Source organism: Mus caroli, chromosome 2 (genome assembly GCF_900094665.2).
Source record: "Mus caroli chromosome 2, CAROLI_EIJ_v1.1, whole genome shotgun sequence".
Classification (NCBI taxonomy): Eukaryota; Metazoa; Chordata; class Mammalia; order Rodentia; family Muridae; genus Mus; species Mus caroli.
In genome coordinates this window covers 90,700,827-90,710,317 of record NC_034571.1, presented here as the reverse complement: position 1 = coordinate 90,710,317, position 9,491 = coordinate 90,700,827, and the positions used below count along the sequence as shown (strand labels likewise).

At 35.1% G+C, this 9,491-nt stretch overlaps 1 protein-coding gene across 6 annotated transcripts in view; it reads right to left on the bottom strand.

Annotated features, from left to right (window-relative positions):
* Lrrc4c (leucine rich repeat containing 4C) overlaps positions 1-9,491 on the bottom strand; it is a 1,249,590-nt gene that overhangs the window by 740,528 nt on the left and 499,571 nt on the right. For all 6 annotated transcript variants that reach the window (XR_003835947.1, XM_021154562.2, XM_029473971.1 and 3 more), the window contains one exon: positions 7,341-7,429. The gene's annotated coding sequence lies outside the window, so the exon portion shown is untranslated. The remainder of the gene's footprint in view (positions 1-7,340; positions 7,430-9,491) is intronic.

The window sequence follows — 9,491 nt, the reverse complement described above, 5'->3', positions numbered from 1 at the left end:
TGTAAAGTTGAATTGCTTTTGAGACCCCAAGATGTTAGAAATGCTGAAGGATACCTGAAGAAGAAAGCTTCAAAAGGGAGTAGAAACTGCCCCCCCCCCAAAAAAAAAAAAAAAAAAAAGATTGTGTTGTAGTCAACAACGATGAAAGGAGTTGGAGATCTGAAGAGCATTTTGACATCAAACATGAAGATGAAGAATATGGAGTCTGCCCAGGTAATTTCTGCTCTTACTTTGGTCTAGTATTTCTTCACTATGCTCCCATACTTTGGAATGGTAACATTGGAAGCATCTGATCTGGTACTTTTTATCATTTATTTGATTTTATAATGGATTACATTAAAGAGGGTGTATGGATTTCAGAAGAGATTTTGAACTTTTAAGCATTGTTTAGATTGTGAAGTGGTATGGGAACTTTTAAGTTGAACTAATTGCATTTTGACTTATGTTATATCTACAAGCTTCTGGGGGCCAGGGAGTGGAATGTGGTGTTTTAAATAGATTTGGTCCCCATAGATTCATGTTCCAATGCTTGGCCATAGTGAGTGGCACTATTCAAAGGTGGGTGGGAGGTGTGGGAAGTGTGTTGCTGTGGTAGCAGGACTTTGAGGGCTCACATATATGCTTATGTCTGGCCAGTGTGATGCACAGTCCTCTTTTGCTGCCTGCTGATCAAGATGTAAAACTTGTCTCCTCTAGCACCATGTCTACCTGGATATTGCCATCCTTCCCACCATGATTATAATGGATTGACACTCTAAAACGGTAAGCCAGCCCCAAGTAAATATTTTCCTTTATAAGAACTGCCCTAGTAATGTTGTCCCTTCATAGCAATGAAAGTTTAACTAAGACATGGCCTAATTTAGATAAAAGTAAAATCAATATACTTACTGAAAGTAGATCTAAGGAGAGGCCCAGTAGGTAAAATCACTTGCCAAAAAGCCTGAAGATCTGAGTTCAATCCTTGGGGCCCATATGTTGGGGCAAGAACTGAATCTAGAAAATTGGCATACTTCATGTACATGCATATTGGGTGACACACATGCCCACACATATACATTTTCATGTATGCAATATAAGTAAATGTAATAAAAAGAAATAAATGTAGTTATAGATTGTTGGTAAATGTATAGGACCAATAAAATTTAAAATGCCAAAAACTCAATCACAAAATAAATAGGTGCTGTGATGCCACAAAATATAAAATCTGTGTCAATTTTGTAGCTGCTAAATTGGAATGAAGCAAAGCCAGCTCTTTCTCTTAGGCATATTCTTCAATTGGATGATTTTTTCTCAAAACATGTTATTAAAGGCTTTTCTGCAGTCACAAATGGATTCAAAGCAAAGAGCATATTGATTAAATGTAATTTCTATTATTGCAATAAATGGTGTTTTTTCCTGCAAGTGCTAAGTACTTAGTGACATGCAATTGACTTATTATACTTGACTTCAGGGTTACACACATAATGGTTTTATTGGAATTACTGGGACAAGAATGTGTTAGTGTGTGTCCAAATGTATTTTCACCCGTGTGTTAATGACTGTGTAATTATGCATTTGTGTATGCACATATGTGTCTGTGTGTGCATGTATGAGTGTGTGTGTGTGTGTGTGTGTGTGTGTGTGTGTGTTTATTTGTTTTCTGTTACTATGAGATGTAACAGAATCATATTTTTTTAAATATCAGTGGAGGAGGAAAAATTCATTTACTCTTAATACTGTTTCCTAAGGAATCGAGGTATGTTTTCTTTTATTAAGTAATATACATTCCCTTACTCAATAAACATAAAAGATTAAAAGAGAAATGGACCATATATATGTATATGTATGTGTATGTATATATGTGTATATATATATATATATATATATATATATATATATATATATGTGTGTGTGTATATAAACATTAACCTCAGTATGGAAGTAAGTAAGGATGGAATTAATTTCTGTCTCTTGTGTTTTATTATTTAAATTTTATGGTATTTTGTTGTAATTTTAATAGGTAAAACAAAAATAATTTCTAGATGTCATGAGAGAGGTAAAGTTTAATTTTTCTTTCAGAGATCACTGCTGTGTACATACATATACACACATATAGACACACACACATATATCATGTAAACAGACACATGCAAACACAAGTACACATATATGTATTTTCATATATACATATATACATGCATATATATTTCATATATATTCATATTTCATATATACCTGTATATATACATAGGAACAAACATGTACATATATGCATGCATATAAATATGTGCATACACACAAACAGATACATAGAAACAAATGTAAACACAAATAAAATATTACCAAATAAGAGACCATGGTATTTTATATATTATGCAAAAGAAATGCTTAATGAAAACTAAATTTTTAGCAATGCTATATACAATGTGACTCAATTTTATGATTGAAAATTTTTCGACAAAATGTGCATCTTATTATTAATGATACTTGCTTAATTCACTATCTGGAAATAGGTGCATCTTAGGATATCACTGTAAAGGAATCAATTTATAGTTTTAAACCTGTTTTGAATATCTACTTTCTTGTATAACAGATAAAACAAGGGCTTCTCTGGAACTTAGTCTTTATAAAGTTATCTAAGATAAATTATAAAATAATAGCAAATATTATTTTTGCACTCTGTGAAAAAAATCAGAACCTCAAGATGATAAGCTATGTTAATCTTGTTTTAGGCTAGGATTATAAAAATAAATAAATGAATCCTTGCTACAATTATTCAGTTTTCCACAGTAGGCTTATAATTCCTCCCACAATTCCATAGGAACAGCTAAATTGAAAAGTCTAAAATGCTGTCAGTGGGTGGTTGAATAATCTCCTCCAGTGTTAAGTTTAATATCAAGAATTGCCTCTTCGAACACAAACAATAAAAAGTGTTCAAAGGCTAATTCTGTAATTTAATAACCAAGCACGTTTCTCATTTGGTTTCTCTGCAGATGAAAGACATCTAATGTGATTGGTTTTATAGGTCTCTTCTTTAAAAATGGAAAACATCAGCAAATTGGCAAAATAATGTTCTGAATCATTGAAAACCAGCACCCCTATGAAGACCACCACAAAAGGACTCTTTTCTTAAAAAACCAAACCAAACCAAAAAAAGGCCTCTTTTGGGAGATGTGCATACAAAGCACACTAATTCCCTTATAGAAAAATCAAGATTTTAATGGAGTTAACTTGTAGCCATATTAATCTACTAGATTCAAATACCAAGTGGATGGAAATTGGAGTTGATTCTCCTAGAAGATTCAGAGTTATACTGTGTTGTTCATTTATTGGAAGAAAAGAGAAAAATCACCTGCTACAGACCTTCACAGAACTTAACTCCTCCGGCTTGTTTAGTGACCAATTTAAATGTATAGAGGAAAATGGTAACCTTTCAAATGCACTACAGTTTTTTTTTCTCAAGAAATATCTGTTTAAATATCTGCTATCTGTTCTAAGAGAAAAACAGTTGCTTTTTAACTTAAACTGTTACAATTAATTTGATAATAATCACTAATTATACTTATAATTTTACAGAGTTCCAATCAATATGATGCTAGCTACAGAACTGTTAAGAAAGGCAGAATATCTAATTCATGAGAATAAGCAGAACAGTAAGATCATCTGAAGAAGTCTTTTCAGCCAAGCTATTTATGCTACTGTGCTGCCTTGTATTACTATGTAGCCTTCACACAGTTTTGCTAATAAAAATCTCCATGAATGCCTCATATGTAGATTAACTTTACTCTTTATATTTTTACTGTAGAGCATATTTATTCCATATATATTTAAATTGACTAAAAAATTGTTTTCAGCAGGTCCTTTGGAGATCTGGGAAACATGTTGCTTTCTTAAGTGATGGCAACTTTGAGAGGATTATGCCCTAATGACTTGGATGGGAAAGCGGGATGCCTAGAAATACGGCTGATCCTAACCTTGAGAAAATCTTCACTATTGTTGTCTCTGCATTAATTTTTAAATTTATTTAAAAGATTTTCTAAGAAAGTCAAAATTAAAAGAAATATACTCTACATGTTATTTTATGTTGCAGGACTAGGCAATCTCTTCTGAGGTTGTATAACCATGGTCCATGGTGCTTGCCAGGTATTTATAGGATCTTGTCTTTGCTGCTAAAAGTTTTTGACTGTGCTTTGGGAATAAATCATCTTTGCAGATTTCAGTCTGGGCATGCATGGCCTATGTGTGTGGACATCATTCAAGTCACCTTAGCTAAATATGAAGTATAAGGGCAGTTAACATTCTAAAATTTTGTAGCAGAAAAATTCAGATTAATTCCAACACAGTTTTTTCCTAAACAAATTGTTTCTGTGTCTATAAAGTTACCACTAATGAAAAAAATCTGAATAGTTAATTAAAAAAATAATTTAGCCCTCAAGCCACCAAAGAATCATTATTGATTTGCTTGATTGTTTCTAGGGAAAGACCTGGCAGAAGTATGTCATGGAAAAACTTTAATTCATGAGAATGTTTCAGTGTATACAACTCCAGGATAGGCACAAGGTGTCAGATGCATTTCAAAATGTCAAACCCAGGGCAAATTAACTCAATACAGGTAAGAAGATACATCAAAACAAAAACAAAAACAAAAACAAAAACTAATTCTTCTTTAGCCTTAGGTGGGGACACAAATTTAATAAAATCAAGAGAACCAAGACAACTGCTGTGAACACATGACTTTAAGATATGAGGGCTGTGATGGAGCATGCTCTTAATCTCTTTAATCCCAACTTTCTCCAGGAGGCAGACCCAAGAAAAGATCTGTTCAAAATCACCCTGACCTACAAAGTGAGTTCAAGAACAGCCAAGGATGTTACACACAGAGAATCCTTGAATTCAAAAGCCCAAAGCCAGAGAGAGAGAGAGAGAGAGAGAGAGAGAGAGAGAGAGAGAGAGAGAGAGAGAGANAGAAGAAGAAGAAGAAGAAGAAGAAGAAGAAGAAGAAGAAGAAGAAGAAGAAGAAGAAGAAGAAGAAGAAGAAGAAGAAGAAGAAGAAGAGAGGTGGAAGAGAGGAGGAAGAGAGGAGAGGGAGGGGAGAGGAGAGGGGAGGAGAGGAGGGGAGAGAAGGGGAGAGGGAGGGGAGAGGAGGGGAGAGGAGGGGAGAGGAGGGGAGAGAGGAATGATAGGGAAGCTCTGTAGCTATGTTTATAAAACTGAAGCATTCAGTTTATTAAATAATGTCTGCATAACAACACCATCAGACTGTATGTCAATGTGGATGAGAAAAAATTTACAAAGCCCCACCTGAAGAACTACAGGCAATCAAGGGGGTGATGAAAGCATAAGAAAGAAGAATTGATTTTATTGAGGGAAAAGCCCCCCACAAAGTCTGTCTGGTGCCAAGCAGTCATAACCAAACACCTAAAAATAAGAGGAAGAGGAGGAGGTGGAAGAACTGGAAAGAACAAGTTTGACCAGCAAATTGGGAAAGCAGGGATGGATTACATAAAGACAGGACTGCTTATCCAGAATCTTGAAACACTTTGTAAGTGTCTTATTTTATGTAGTATTAGTTGCCTTTATTAGAAACATAAAGAGACTGCAAGAGGATTTTATTTCCTTCACAATGACTTAATCAATGGCCACTCAGTTTTAAGTGGCTACAACTAATTTGTTAGATTTCTGTTCCCAGATATTTTCCTACATATCTGTCTTCAGCAAAATCCTTAGATTCACCTTAAACCCTATGTTTGTTTCTTCTCTGATTATGTTGACTCACAGGAGTTACAGTTAACTTATTTATTTACATGGGATTTTATTAAAGTTGCATACATATACACACACAAGACATGTATATTCAGAAATGAAATTGGTAAGTATTGTAAAAATCTCATAGCACATTGAACTAACCAAGATTAAAGGTATGGACTTGTGTATATGTATATACATCATTTGAATTAACAAATACATTTAATTATTTGATAATAGATCACAAATGATTACATAATAATATACAGAATAGTACAATTTCTTCAGTGTAGGACTTAATTTTTTAAGTAATTTCAAAACTGCATATATATATATATATATATATATATATATATATGTATATATATGACTGCTTACAGTAAGCTGCCCTATCAAATAGCCAAATTTTCATTTCAGGAACAGAATATTTTATCAAAGATAATACTGATATGGTTGGAAATATTCCAGAGACCCTTTTATTACCTAAAGATAGCAATTAAAGTGATTAATAATTATTGATAAGTTAAACTCTTAACCAACAGTTAGTGAGACTAGCAAAATAGCTCAATTAATTTCCCTGATTTCAAAGGGCTGAAATGTAGAAGTGATGTGAATAAATTATGATAAAAGACATACAAGCAAACTTGAAACATTGCTCTAAGTTGAACAACACAGGGGAAAATTTTTATGAATTGTTACACTTCTGAGTAGAATTTAAGCAGTGTTTCAAGGTAAATTTTAACAGTCAAGTAGAGAATAGAAATGAGATGAAAGCCTAAAAATTTCAAAATATTATTTGAGATGCTAGTCTGTCTTTCTTTCTTTCTTTCTTTCTTTCTTTCTTTCTTTCTTTCTTTCTTTCTTTCTTTCTCTGGATATTAAAGTGTGAAATGGTATCACACTGCAGCCTAGGCTATGTCAGAACTCAGAATATAGCCCAGGATGCCCTTGGACTTGCTGCAATCCTTTTGTCCCACCTTTCTCAAGACTGGGATTACAGATATGTGCCAGCAGCCAGAATGATCTGGCACAGTTTAGACACTGTTTGAAGAACTGGAAATGCACACAAAGTCATTCATTCCCTTGGATTTCACTAGGTATTGACAAATTACTGTCAGCTCTTTAGAGAAATGCAAATTCACAAGATACTGATGTGTGTGTGTGTGTGTGTGTGTGTGTGTGTGTGTGTGTGTGTGTGTATATATATATATATATATATATATATGATAGATTGATTGATTGATGGATAGATAGATAATATGGAGAGAGAGAGAGAGAGAGAGAGAGAGAGAGAGAGAGAGAGAGAGAGAGAGAGAGGAGAGAGAGAGAGGAGAGAGAGAGACTGAAGAGGGTATTGAAGTGAAAGAAGGTTGCTTTGTTTGCTGAGACCTGAGACTACAGGTTATTATCCTGGAAAGCTGTGAGAGAGACTGCTTCAAAGTTCTCCTCATAGGGGTTTACAATCTCACCCAACTCCCTAGCAACAGGATGGCCAAGGCCCAGTACTCAGCAAATAACCATGCTAATTCTCAAATATTTTCATTCCCAAGACTCTTTGCAAATCACATGAGATGATTCTCTTTATTTCTTAAATATGCTGTTCAAGTTATACTCACATGAATTTAGAGTGTCAACAGAAGCTCCAGCTTCCTCAGCTCCACTCTCTCTGGGTAAACAAACAGGCATGCAATCAAGTGGATCATTTCTAGGAAAAAGAGAAAATTTAAATCTGACATTAATCTTAAGGAAGTTAGTAAGAAACTTCAGCAACATTTTTTTAAAATAAAACCTGTGTGTATGTGTGTGTGTGCTGCTTCATACTTGAGGCTTTTTCAAGATTATAAGAGGATAGTTATGTACATAAACATAATACTTGCTTCTGTAAAATATCGTCCTTTATCAAGATTTTTAAATATATTGCTGAGCACCATTTTCCAAAGGAGAAAACAAGTTACACCATTGTTCTTCTCTCTTCTTGTGAACACTATTTTAGTTAAAGGAACTCATCCCTCATCCTTAATTTTCCTTTCTTACATCTCTCCAGTGACTGACTCTCTCTCTCTCTCTCTCTCTCTCTCTCTCTCTCTCTCTCTCTCTCTGTGTGTGTGTGTGTGTGTGTGTGTGTGTGTGTGTGTGTCTGTCTGTCTGTCTGTCTATGTTTCTTTCTCTTTTTTCTTTTTCTGTTTTTTTTTTCTTTCTTTCTTTTATTTTGTTTGTTTATTTGTTTGGTTTGCTTTGCTTTGCTTTTTTTCAAGACAGGGTTTCTCTGTGTAGCCCTGGCTGTCCTGGAACTCACTCTGTAGATCAGGCTGGCCTTGAACTCAGAGATTCGCCTGCCTCTGCCTCCATAGTACTGGGATTAAAGGCGTGTGCCACCTCACCTGACTTTTTTTCTTATTTATTTTTTATTTATTTTTTTTTTACTTATTCACTTTACATCCCACTCACTGTCCCTCCCAGGTATCCCCTACCATAATCATTTGCCCATGTTCCCCTTCTCTTGTCCTCTGAGCAGGTGGGGACCCTGAGTAACCCCCAACCCTGGCACTTCAAGTCTATGCAAGGCTAGGTTAGGCACTTCCCCTCCCACTGAAGATAGACAAGAACATATACCATGTGTATGCAACAACTTTTGGGATAACCCCCATTCCAGTTGTTTAGGAGTCACATGAAGACCAAACTGCATATCTGCTACATCTGCATAGGGAGGCCTGAGTATATGTTCTTTGGTTTGTGGTTTAGGCTCTCAGAGTCCCCAAGAGTCCAAATTAGTTGAATGTTGGTCTTCCTCTGTAGTTCCAACCTCCTTCAGGCCCTCAATCTTTCCTCTGGTTCTTCCATAAGAGTCTATCCACTGTTTGACTGTAGGTGTCTGTATCTGTCTGAGTCACCTGCTGGGTGGAGTGTTTCAGAAGACAACTAGCACCTGTCTGCCATTCATCAGTCTTAAACAAGGCTCACCTGTCATTCCTCATGCTGCTTGTTCTGCTCTTTGGTCTGAAATCCCATTCTTTTTCATATTCCCAATTACAATACATCAAACTCTGTCTCCTTCCCACCATTCCTCCCTCCCTTCTTCCCTTCCTGAAGCTGTTTATAAAAATTAATATCAATCTCATCTACATTTCCACAAATATCTTTTTTATTTAGACAGATAGTGCTCTTGAAAATATGTGGGCAATAGGTGGAAATTAGGTAAATAGTGTTGTGCTGTTTGAATGTTAAGATAGAGTAGGAAAAGAATTATTTCATTATTTATATTGTAAACCATCATGGTAATAATACAACCCTTAAAATTGTAGGAACTAAATACAGCAAATCAGCCATTTAGTTAATAGTGATAGATTTGCATAGCAGGAATTGGAAACAGTTCCTAACTAAACAGTTTTCACTTGTATCTAGGACTCTATTCTCTCAAGTTTTCTTCTCCAGTCAGGTTCTATTTTCAGTCACCTCCAAGGTTTCTCTTTCATTTCTTGTTATACTGAATTGGACAGTGAATCATTGTGAACACAGAGGCTGTGGAGCACTCACAAACAGAGATCTAACATGACTGCCATCTGAAAGACCCAAGCAGCTGAAAGAGGCAGATGCAGATATTTGCACCCCACCAATGGACAGAAGCTGCTGACTCCTGTGATTGAATTATGGACAGCTGAGAACAGCTGAGAAGGAAGGTGACTCAGTAGGAAGACCAGTAGTCTCCATTAACCTGGACCTCCAAGATCTCTCATTCATATATATATATGTATATATATATATATATA